This window comes from Acanthisitta chloris, unplaced genomic scaffold (genome assembly GCF_000695815.1).
Source record: "Acanthisitta chloris isolate BGI_N310 unplaced genomic scaffold, ASM69581v1 scaffold8395, whole genome shotgun sequence".
NCBI lineage: Eukaryota > Metazoa > Chordata > Aves > Passeriformes > Acanthisittidae > Acanthisitta > Acanthisitta chloris.
Genome location: NW_008672042.1, coordinates 1 through 12,646, shown reverse-complemented (window position 1 = coordinate 12,646; position 12,646 = coordinate 1). Strand labels below are relative to the sequence as shown.

Below are 12,646 nucleotides of genomic sequence, written 5' to 3'. Positions count from 1 at the left end.
TGTTTTATAATCTTGCATGTCTACCAGCATCTCATTTTCAAATTCAAATACTTCTCATTTATACCATAATCCTGTACTAGATTCTAACCATTTTGAAGTTATGTTGAGGTGTTCAACACAACTTAAGGAGCTGAAAGTGTCTGCTCTCCATCCTTACTCTTCAGTTTTACTGCATCTCTTTTCTAGAAGCAAATAAATTCCTGTACAGGAGCAGAGAAATGGTAAAGTAATGGACAAGTAAAATTATCAGTTCAGTTCTCTGAAGTTGCAGAAGAGGGCTCAAAGTGAGGTTGCCACTGGATGCTGAAGGTTTTGTTTTTCAGCAGGTTTAGCTGACAAGTTTAAGTGTTTAATTAAAGTTCATCTTCTATAGTTGTTCAATTAGGCTCATGTCCAGTATTATCACTTGATTCTGGTTTGCAATTGCCTGCTTTTAATTTACAGAAACTGCAATTGGCATCTCTGCCTTATGCTCTTGCTTACCCTCCCATTGCTTCACAGCCAGTACTCTCACACTGTTGTTTTCCCAAGGGTTATTTCCAAGCAAGCTCTGACAGCTGGTAGACTGCTCAGAAAGATCTATTTTAATTATTTGCTGCTTTCAGCAGAAGGTGTTTTAGCAGTGGGTTGGTTGTGGGTTTTTGGAAAGATTTCCTATAACCTGATATCCCAATATCGCACTCGCCAACTGCTGCCACTGTCAAACTGGAGAAGGTGTAAAGATATCCATTGTTTCTCATCACAGGTTGCTACTGTTTGGAATCTGGAATCCTGTAACAGATGCTTTTCTTTGTACTTTCTCCAGCGAGCACTGCTAGAGCAGAAGCAGAAGAAAAAGCGCCAGGAGCCACTAATGGTTCAGTCCAATGTGGACGGTCGCACGAGAACACGGAGAATGAAGCATTCAGAAGAACAAGCACCATTGGTTGAATCATATCTTAACAGTAACAGCAGCACCATATATCATGGTATATGAATGTCATCTATTGCATGAATATTTACTGCAAGTCATAGTATGATGCTCTCCATGTTCATTTTATGCTAATGACAACAAAGATTTTGCATATTTTAGTAGATAATTGTTATACTTCACTTGTGTTTGGGGATAAAAACATCAGAAGTTGCAGTTCTAGCCTAACAGGAGGGAGCAAGGTAACTAGCTGCCATGTCAGTGCTGTGGGGAAGAGACTGTGACTTGTCCCTTCTGCTGTAACTATTAAAGTGTCTTCAGCCTTGGTTATAACTGAAGTAAAGCTAATACTTTCCACTCTGTGGATTCCTCTGTACATAATTTGCTAAAGTCTGACAGTGTTAATGATACATTTGAAACCTGTTAACTAACCTGTTGACTGGTGCCAACCTCATGAAGTTTGACAAAGCAAGGTCCTACACCTGGGTCAGGGCAATCCTATAGCCTGGGAGAGAAGTCATTGAGAGCAGCCCTGGAAGAAGGACTTGGGGGTGATGGATGATGAAAAACTCAACATGAGCTGTCAATGTGCACTCAAAGCCCAGAATGCCAACGTGTGCTGGGCTGCATCCAAAGAAGTGTGGCCAGCATGTGAGTGAGGTGATTCTCCTCCTCTACTTTGCTCTTGTGAGATCCAGCCTGGAGTACTGCACACAGTTCTGGTGTCCTCAACACAAGAAGGACATGGAACTGTTCGAGCAAACTCAGAGGAGGCCACAAAACTGGTAAGAGGACTGGAGCACCTTCCCTGAGAGGTCAGGTTGAGGAAGTTGGGGCTGTTCAGCCTAGAGAAAAGAAGGTTGTGTGGAGACCTCATAGCAACCTTCCAGTGTCTGCATGGGCTACAGGGAAGCTGGAGAGAGACTTCTGGTTAGGAACTGTAGTGATAGGACAAGGAATTATAGGGATAAATTGAAAGAGGGGAAATTTAGATTAGGTATTAGGATGATTTTTTTTTTCCTGTGAGGGTGCTAAGACACTGGCATAGGTTGCCCAGGGAGGTTGTGGATGCCCCAACCCTGGCACTCTTGGATAAAGCCAGGGTAGATAAAGCCTTGAGCAACCTGATCTAGTGGGGAGGTGTCCCTGGAATGTAATTTTTAAACATTAAACTAAATTTCTTTCCAGTATGACCTAAGAATTTCATTTAGTACAAAATTTTTGTTCATTTTTTAATCAGACAAAACTAATTTTCTTTCTTTCCTCTTTCACTCAATAGTTTATCAAAGGTGCTTCTAAGAAATATGGTACAGAGATGCTGTTGTTTACTAATCTCCTGCACTGTCAGTTGATCAAGGTTTTAATTTTCACAGATCAGATAAAGAGACATTATCATCCCACAAATGATAGCAAATTTCATATCTGCACTAACAGAGCTAAGTTTTTCACTAGTTTGCACTGCAGTGTACTTTCTGACTCTAAGTGAGATTAACTGTGCTCTTAAGGTAAAAGTGACCCTTCCTGTAATATTTTACCGCACCATTTACTGGAATACTTATGAATTTATTGTCCTTAAATCAGTTTGTTCTAAATTTGTCTCACAAACCCTTTCAATATTTCACAAGGTTACAGAGAAGCAAAAAAAAAAAAAATAAAGTAATGTTTCTCATATTCAGCACAAAGTTTGTTAATGCCCTGGGACAGCTCTCCTTGCAATAAACCACGCAGCTAGCAAAAGCCAGCTTAGGAGAATTTAATTATCTAGTAAAGTGTTTTATTGCCTTGTAAAATCCTTTGTTAGGAATGTTGTTTTTGAAGATATTATAAGGACTCCAGAACTGTCCTTTTTTGGTGTGGTCTTCTCTGGGAATGTGCATAGTGTCTTAAGTTACCCAGTTTGCATGGTATGTAGTTAGGTTTTGGTGACAATTTTTAGCTATGGTATTCAGCTTCAGGGCTGGCATTTTTTTCCCCCTTCAATGAAAACATTTGTATGTGGCAGTGTCAGATGCATGAGACAGCTGGGCCCTTTCTAAAGAACTATTCTGCTCTTTTCCGTTCATTTGTTTCTGCTGTGGGCATGCCGATCTTAAGTTAAGAATGACTCTTTGATGGGAGTTGACGGTCTATTGAATGAGCTGCATTGCTTGGATGAGCATGTTTGTGAAATCAATTCCTGTGCTGCAAATGCTACAGAAAGAACACTTCTTTCCACCTATCATCCTGCTCTACTCTCTCTTTTAGCTTGTACTAATTCTGTGTAGCACAAAAGTACTTGTTGATTTCAACACATAATTGGATGCCTGTGTGGAGATATCTCTATGGTACTTTGAGCAAAGTAGGTCAGAGATAACATCTCAGCAATTCTATGTTGGGCTTTCTGCGCTGGGAAATTCTCTTTCATACACTGCCATAGCTTACTCCGATGCAGTTATCTGTGCTGCAATGGTTCCCTGATGGGCAACTCTACGCTGGAATAAAAACTCATTTAATTCCAGAATAATTAACAGAGTGTGGAGTAAAAAGTCAGTAATTTTTGTTCTGGAACAGAACATCGGTCTGGTGGGTACTTGTGGTAAAGATAGTGGAACAGCATATTTCTCTGTTTAAGCTGATCATAAGATTTTCCATATAAAGGAGCCCTTGGCTGCTTTTGAACCTCTGTAGGAAGCTGCAGGGTGATTGCTGCTAGGCCTCTGGCTGCATGTGTATTTTGCTTCACCTAGCTTGAAGACAAAGAGTAGTGTAACTACTAAATTGCAATGGAATGGAGGGCTTAATTAAGGACTGTGAATGAGCTCAGCTGGTGCAGCTCACTAAGGAGTTGTGGCTTGCTTACACTTGTCTTATCAGGGTTAAAGTTGGTGGGATCAGTTCAATTCAATATGAAGCTAAATAGGTACAGGGCTTTTTTGAGTTTCTTTTTTGTTAGTTTACCAAATAACAACATGGCTCTGCTGAAAGCGTGTCTCACAGGGTAAGGAGGAGTATTGCCAAGAACACCCTAATTTAATCTTAGATAGCCTCAAGGCAGAGAAGTGACACATCGGTAGGATAAAATGGTATTTCTGTTCCCTGCCAAGTGTTACTAACAGTTCATCTTGGTGCCATGAGACTTTTAAGGAGATGGGTGCCCTTCTAGTGAGGAAGTGACTCTGCAGAATGCACTGTGCACAAGTCTCCAGGCAGAACATTTCTTCTCAGTTCCTGCCCATATTTCACCTACAGGTAAAAGTTTTCAGATCCTGTAGCTTGTCAACATTAAACACAACTTGATTGCTATTTCATCATTATAAACAAGATCTTAAAATAAGAACCAATAACAATATTTTGTATTGCTACTAAGTTTAAATTCTGTATAAAAGATGACAAAGGCATTTATTCACTGGAAGAAATTGAATTCCTCTTTGTAGGAGGGATCACTTACAAATTGCTTTGTCTTCTCTTTTGTGTGTTCTGGTTTATTTTCGATTCAGTGTCCTTCATAAGGACATACTGCTACCTGTTTGGTTAATGTTTTTTTTCTTTTACATTATGCTTGCCATTCTGTAATACCTCACAGTCACATCTTGTCTTCAACTTTTTACACCACTTATTTTTGTGAAGTTTGTTAAAAACCTGAACAAACATTTTAGCCTGATTTGGCATGGCAAAATTCTGCTACAAATGCAGTTCTTTTCAGACTGGATTGCAAATACGTACTGAGCGTTCCTGGAGCCAAAATTGCATGCAGAGATACACTAGTTACTGCAACAATTTAATGATGTTATTTAATTACATTTAATGCAAATGATGAAAGCTCATTTTTACAGAGAAGTGTAATTTTACTTATGTGCAAATGGTGAATTTCCATTGGGGAGTGATTTTTCTTTTTGCAGCAGTGAGTAAGGCAGAGATTTGACTGAGTGCCAGATATGCTTTCATTAATATTGCCATACTTCGTTGCAGCTGTGGCTTTTTTTTTTTTTTTTTTTTTTTTAAGACTTGGAATTAAAAATGTTTTCAATTAGATACTCTAAGAGTAATTTTCATGGCAACTTCCAGTTTAGAGATTTAGATTAACCGTGTGTAAAAGAGGAAAAATTATTTCCTTGCTTTCCTCTTTTGACATTTGGCAGCACATCTAGATGGTTGTGTGAAGTGTTGAACAGATTTCTGATGACAAGTCATAGCTCTGGATTGTTAAATTTGTCATGTCATTCTGCTTATTTACCATGAATGATGAGAGAGTTTTCTGATGAGTATCAAGTTGTCAGCTTTAAAAGATGACATGAGTTAACTATTCATTAAAAAAAACCCCGTATATTTGCGTGTTCAAAACAGTGTCTTGCCATCCCTGTTCTCCACTGACCTTGAAATGAGAAAGTATTAGTTTAGTTTTTGAAGACAGCAAGGAATGTTCTGTGCAAAGGGCTATTAATACTGAGAGATCAGGCAGCACTCCAAGTATCATATGGGCAAAATACTTCACTTTCAATAGGCATATATTCTGAAATCTTTATTTCAGCTGCAGTCTCTTCACCTTAATCTTTTAAAACATCTTTTTGATTTGTGTCCTTCCTGTACTAGTACATTTCTGAAGTAAACAAACTAAGCCAGCAGCAAGGACCAGAGAGCAGTGGGTAGCAAGTGTTTCACAGGTCTTTTTGTGCTTCTTGGTACTGAATGATTTGAGAAGGAAGTTTAGAGGCAATTGCTCAAAGTGGCTTGAAAAGCTCCCTTCTCTTTGCTTTAAAGTTCTACTTAAAGTATATTTATTTTCAGCTACTACTTCACTTTTAGCTGTTATTTTCTGTCCTGGGCAATCTCAGTGTCCAGGAGCTGGAAGGGCTGGGAGGTGAGGGTGACCCCAGCATGGGCAATGTCCTTACAGGCAGAGCACCATCCCACAGGCTTTGAACACGGTGGGCAGAGCTGGGCTGAGCTAACAGACATGGCAAGGGATGGACTGGGACCAGGGCTCTCCAGGGTGCCAGTCAGGGTGGAAAGGAGATGCTGCAGTGTACATAGGAGGGGCCCATTGAGCAGATGAGCTACCCACAGTGCCAGGGTCCTCCCAGGAGATACAGCTGGGAAGCAGCACTCCTACAGCACAGCCCTGGGCTGCACCTGTGGCCCATGGGCAGGGTAGGGTGTAAGCCCCCAGGGAGGCTTGTCAGGGCAGTTAAAGCCTAGGTGTGCCCTCAAGGCCCCAATACACAAAATAATGATGTAATTTCGTACTGTATTTATTCTTCCTGGTATAGGTTTTTCCTTGATAATTTTAGCTTTCTTTACTAGTTATCTGCTTTACCATAGTCTAATTCATTGCTATTAAGTCTCCTTTCCTCACCATCACCCCAGGAGCAAACAGAAGTTATGTGGGGGTTAAGAAGAATCTTTTATTTAAATCCTTCCTTCATTCTTTCTGAGGAGCTCTTAGACCAATAAGCCCTTAATAATGTCCTTAAGCAGCACCAGGTTCTCATGTACGCTTGTTCCTCTTTCAGAGTCTGTTCACACTCAGTTTCACTTTCAAGTAACATCTTGGTCAACACATCAGTGGTAGAGGCATATACTGCAAGGAACCTTAGAGAATTTATAGGCAAGGTTCTGGAAATCTGAAATCTGACTGTAAGTTACTAGCTGCACAGTAGTGCCTTTGATTATATGCATTTTGAAGCAGAAATCAAACCTTTGCATGTGATTAAATAATAACCAACACACCAAAGTCCTTGCCCTAGTTCAGGCCCTTGTATTTCACTGGCTTTATTCTCTGTGTAAAACTAAAAGTATTTCATTGCATTGTAAAATATAATGGGTTTGCCCATCTTCAGAATAATTCTGATAGAATCCAGTGTTTTTAGATGATTGTAGAAGTACTGCTCCAGTTCAGAATCTGAGTTGGTTAAGTAAACTAGTAATGAATGACAGCCCAAATAAGCAGGAAGATTAACTAAGGCTAGAACTTTGTAAAGTAAAACAGCAAGCCATTCTTACAGTGAAACAGAAGAGCATCTCAGGCAACAGTAAGAAAAGGACAATTTGCATTGATTTTTTAAAACGTATCTCTTTCAATGGACAGGCCTGATTGAACTGTAATTTGTCTTTCTTTGCATGGTACTCCTTCTAGGTTTCACTTTTACCATTGTGAGGACACTAGTAAATAGAATGAATATTTGCCTTATACAGTAGAGGCAGTGATTTGCTTCACATACCTTATTGTCTGGTTCAGCCTCTTTCTACTTAAGGTATTTTCCAGACAGGCTACAGAATTTTATAATTAATTTTTTTCTTTTTGTGATTTTTCATTTACTTCATTCTTCATATAAGGCACTGATCAAAAGCATCTTTTTTTTTTTTTAGCATGTGGCATTTTTGTCTGGTACAGATTAGTAAGTTATGATTCATAGATTTTCTTCTTCTTCCTCTAAGATCATATGGTCATATGTGCAAACACTCATATCAAGAAAAATGGTCATGCAAATGGAAGAAAAATGTGCATTTTCATTCATGCCACTTTGAAACTTATTTCCCATGTGAACTTCTCATGGTGAAGGCCAGATGGAAAAACATGCTTTTCATTTTCTTTCACTCATATAAATATGGTTGGATAACTTTCAGAATTGAAAAAATGTATCGAGTTGTCTGTATCATAGTTTACTCACAAACTTACAAATTGCATCCTTTGATTTGATTGTGCATTGTAGCTTTGTCCCTGTAACATCATATAGTGTTGTCCCACACAGAACTGGTTCATGGGAGATTCTTTTTTCCCCTTTCAGCAGTTAGGCCTTGGCGATACAAGGCAAAGCCAGGACACTGCCCTTCTCTGCTTTGACAAAGTCCTTCTATACTCACCTTGTATTATGTTAATAGACTATTTGTTGTTTGTTCCTCTACTTTTCATCTCAGATCCTGAATTAATATTGCAATCTGTGCTCTTTTCTGTCACCCTTAAAGTGGTTGTTTTCTAATACTGTATTGAGGTTAGCAGTCAGTGCTTGATTTAATGAACATGGATGAATAACACTGATATTCAAATCATGTATTTGTTTTATCTGTAAGCCTGGCATTTATCTCAAAACTATTTTTCACAATTTATAAGTTCAAATGAGAATGAAACACCAGATCTGAGAGGCCGGCAAATTTTTCTCTTTGGAATGCTGAATCACTACAGCACTTGCTTCTCCAATTTTTTCTTGTCTAAATGCAAATTCTAGTACAACCAAGTAATTCTAATAAAAAAGGAAAATTTCTGTGCTTCTTTTCAAAGTTAAGATTTCAATAATCTCTTAGTGGGGTATATAGAGTATCAGGCTAGATTTTCAATTGTAGTCTCCTATTGTTTAAGACAGCTATCAATGGGGATTTTTAAAGCTGCCTAAATTTCTATTTTTACTGAAATTAATACATTTTTGTGTGACAGTATTTGAAACTGCATCACTATATTGCTGCATTTAAGGTTCTTCATTTATTTATCTTGTGGTACTGCCTATCATTGTTTTAAATTTTTTAACATCCAACTAAGCACATAATCATATTGTTGTATCAGTGAACATTATCTTGGCAGGCCAGTTCATCTCATTTTCTTTATTCAGGCTTTCTTGTGGGGAACTGTAAATTGTTTTATGGGTCTATATAGAGCCCAAGGAGAATGCAGGCTAGAGTTTGCCTCAAGGTTCCCATCCTGCTGAGAAGGGAAATTCTTGTCGAATTGTTACTTAGTGATCCAGAGAAGTACTAAAGGGCATAGGGGAAGACGTGATTCCCTGACAACATGGTTAGGGATAAATATTGCCTCTATGTATTGCTTCATCTCCACAAAGGCAGATAGAAGTGCTGGTTTGAAAAGCTCAAAGCTCCACATGCCAATAACCAGCTGCAGAGTGAATACAGAGGGGTCTAGAAATGGTTGTTCTTCCAAATCTCCAGGGCAGGAGAAGGCACTGCAAACAGAAACCAGAATTTTTGCTTTGCATCACATCTACTCCTGCTGGACCTGCTGAGCAGGGTGGGTCCACAGAGCTATCTCTGTGCAAAGGTCCAAGTCCTGGCTGGCTCGTCGACAGGAACTGCTGTGCTGCATAAACCTCCCTTTCCCACCACACTGTGGTGGGCAGCACTTAAACATTTGGTGTTTGGGAGTTTAATGCTTACAGGCAGGGGAGAGCAGTGCGTACCCTGAGCTTCATTGGAAGTACACAGATGACTCTCCTGAAATTCAGGCTGTTTTGAATGGATTTGTGCAGTCAGGAGCAAACTACAAAATTTCTTTGCTACCTGCAGAGATAACACAAGAGAAAACATGAGTGAGTGGATGAACCTTAGCCAAGGTCTGTTATTTACCAAATAGTTAACATCTAGGAGTGAGGTGGTTTTGTGGTGGAGATGGTACATTGGGATTAGATTTGAATTTATTATAGAGGTAGTACTTCAAGCATAATGGTAATGTTCAAAACTGTATCCTTTAGAAACAGGACATTCTGTGCCACTTCCTTTCATGAACCCAACTGCAGTGTCTGCACATTTATGGTTTAAATTTTATTTTGCAGCCTCCATCACTTGTGTCTGAAAGTCCTGTTTACCACAGACAGCAGTGAAGGTGGATGTTCAGAATGACTACTGAAATCCTCTTCTCTGCCTTACAGAGTAAAGAAATGGAAATATTTCCTTCTTGGTCCTTTGGAGCTCCCTCACTGCACTTACAATCAGATATCTCTTGCTGAAAGCTATGAGACAAATTAATTCCAAAAACTTCAGGGTTTTGCTTGTTAGATTAAATGATGGCTGGCAAGATAGTGAAGATAAGTCTTTAGCTTTGCAATTAACAAAGTCAGAAAGTTTCATCCTTTGCTGATTAATCATTGCTTTGGACGAAGTAAATGATGCTTTTTCTGAGGGAATGAGTATGACCATATTTAACCTAATGTAAAGAACTGTCTGGTCATTTAATATAGGTAATTTGCAAAGTACTGAATTTAATTATATTGTGGATGATCATCTTCAAAACAGTTAAAAGAACACACCTTAGTTTTTAAAGAGAAACTGAGATAAAAATATGGCATAGATGCTGGGTTGGCATATCACACCTATTTAAAGACTGGAGTAGAGAATCTGGTTCCCTGCCTAGCCTGAGGCTACCATGCCTGTGGAGATAGGACCCAATGTACTGCCTTTTATGTGCCATTTTACCTGGTGCCCTGTGTACTCCTTCCTTTGATTTTTGTCTTACTCATTTCCAGTACTCCTTTACACTCAGCAAAACGACCGCAATCTTGTGATTAGTGTATGATAAACACAGAATTGCGCCAGGCAGTGACAAGCTGTTTCTTTGGGCTTTTAGTCACTCCTCTACTAATTTAATGTATGTTCTCTATAAAATTTGAACCCTTCTTCTGGGTAATGAGAAAAGGAACACGTGTTTATTAAGTGCCTCAGGTGCTCATTGTGTTGTGAATGTAATGCTATTCATAACAGATTGGTGTGCTGGGGAGGGTAGCTGTGGGTTTGCGAGCTGCAGACTACGCAGACATGAGTAAATCTGTTTCATCTTACTCCTGTGAGAATCTCCTTGGTGTTTCTATTGCTGCTCATGCATATGTATGATTTGGTGAAGAGGAGAGTTGCTTCATTACTTCACAGATCAGAAGCCTAGGGAGAATTTTCTCCTTCAAAGAGAGTCTGGTGGTGGTCCACACGTCATTGAGAATCATTTCGTCTTTTGGGGATTTGCGAAGTTTGTTGGGATATTTTTAAAGTAAATTTATAGCAACCACTTCTTCCCAGTAAGGGTCCTTAGTAGACTTTTTTTATCCTTTTAAAGAAAGCACGTTGCTTTTGGGGAAGGAGGAAGGGCCAGGGATATAAACTGCAGTCACCACATGAAGCCAGTTGGGCTTAGCACTTAACAGTGACCAGCAGCCAAACCTGGAATTTCTTAGTGCCCACCTACAGCTTGGGGTGTGAAGTCTGACAATTCCTTTGTGTATTTCATGAAGGCAATTTTGATATTTAACTTTGATACTTACCTTTGATATTTATTTAACTTGGCCTGGCCAGAAGAAAGAGTTATGGTGTGTGTTGCTTTCGCAGATTCAAATATTGACCTCAAAAAGTGTCATGATTTCAGGAAAATGATAAAGCCTCAATTTACTTGGAAAACAACTACATGAATTATGCTGACATTCACAGTTTAGCAGCCATGCATATTTTGTAGAGACTTCTAAGGAATTAATTAATTTGTGTATGTTACAGACTAGGAAGATTTTTTAAATTCAGCTTGAGTATAGTTTCACCATAATATTATGGCCAATCTTGTCATCATGCTGTGTTACACAATTGTGCAATATATGTTTTGAAAATAACAGAGTTTACAGAGTTAGGTTGTATCTTTTAAGTCTAGATGCTGCAAAGCCTAAATAAAATTTTTCTGCCTTCATGCTACCACTGTTGATGATCAGTCTCGGAAAAATTCTTCCTACTCAGCCATACATTAATATTCTGATGTTACTATTGATCTGACAGTTAGGTATTGATACATTATTGGAAGGAGGAAAAAAGAAAGGAAATGCAACCCAGGATTGGGTTGTATTTATTATAACCTAACACTTTCAGGATTTTACTGTAGCTTTGCAAATTCTGGTTTATTTGACTCTCCTATCTGCATGAATTGTCTGAAATATCAAACTCTGCTATGTCTGCTTACTCTTTTATGTCTTCACAGAGATCTCAAATTATTCTCTCATCTCTCTTTGTTTCTCTCTTTGCTCTGTCTCTTTTTCTGTTTGGTGGGGTACCCTGAATCTCTCAAGCAGTACAGGAGGCCGAACAGGAAGATATAAAGGTGGTAGTGGACGCCCAAGCTTCGAAACCAACTAAAAAATCCAAGGCAGCAGCTGCGAGCTGTCAGACTGGCAGCACCAGAAAGGAGAAAAAAGGGAAACACAAAGGTTAGCTGCATGCAGCTGAATGTCAGATGTTCAATTAATTATTTTTTCAGTCAATTATATTTTTTCTTTATTACTTTGAAAGTCTGAAAATTGCCTGAAAGTCATTTCCTGAAATTTTGATGAGATTGGAAAATGTGTGTGACTTGGTCTTGTCTGGGCGTGTGCAACCTGGAAGTAAAGGAGGGTAAAACTTGTAAATGAAGCGTCTTGTGTTCAAAATGCAGAGGAGGAAGAAAGTACTGATGGAAAGATGCTGGTGTTTTCCTGCAGGGTTAAAGAAATGAGAACAGTCTTACAATAGTGTGTTTTCTTTAGGTTGTCTGCAAGTAATATAATTTGGAGAAGCAGCCTTAAATTGCAGCCACTTCTGTCCAGACTTTCTGAGGCTTAAACTAGACAAATTAGAGGTTAAGTGAGCATTTTGAAAATCAGTTCAACAAAATTGAGGTAACATCCTTAAAGGGGTTTTTTAAGTTGTTACTTCGGTGTTGATCTATCCCACCTGGTTGACATATGGGAGGTGTTTGTATGAAAAAGTTCCTGCGATGACTGTGTGTACAATCAGGTAGACAAAAGAAATACACTGTTGGTAATGACAAAAGTGTGGGTAGAAATGACATTCCCACTGTTAGATTTACTATTTGAGCTACATAAACCAGATGGAAGAAGTAACTTGAGCTACATAGAATCATAGAATCAACCGGGTTGGAAGAGACCTCAAAAATCATTGAGTCCAACCCTATCGTTGTTACTAGGCCATGGCAGTAAGTGCCACATTCAGTCTTACCTTGAAAACCTCCAGGGA

At 39.0% G+C, this 12,646-nt stretch overlaps 1 long non-coding RNA gene across 1 annotated transcript in view; it reads left to right on the top strand.

Annotated features, from left to right (window-relative positions):
- LOC103801920 overlaps positions 1-11,809 on the top strand; it is a 12,470-nt gene extending 661 nt beyond the window's left edge. Inside the window, exons 2-3 of the long non-coding RNA XR_624748.1 lie at positions 806-968; positions 11,707-11,809. This is a non-coding gene — a long non-coding RNA (uncharacterized LOC103801920). The remainder of the gene's footprint in view (positions 1-805; positions 969-11,706) is intronic.
- Positions 11,810-12,646: the final 837 nt, after the last annotated feature.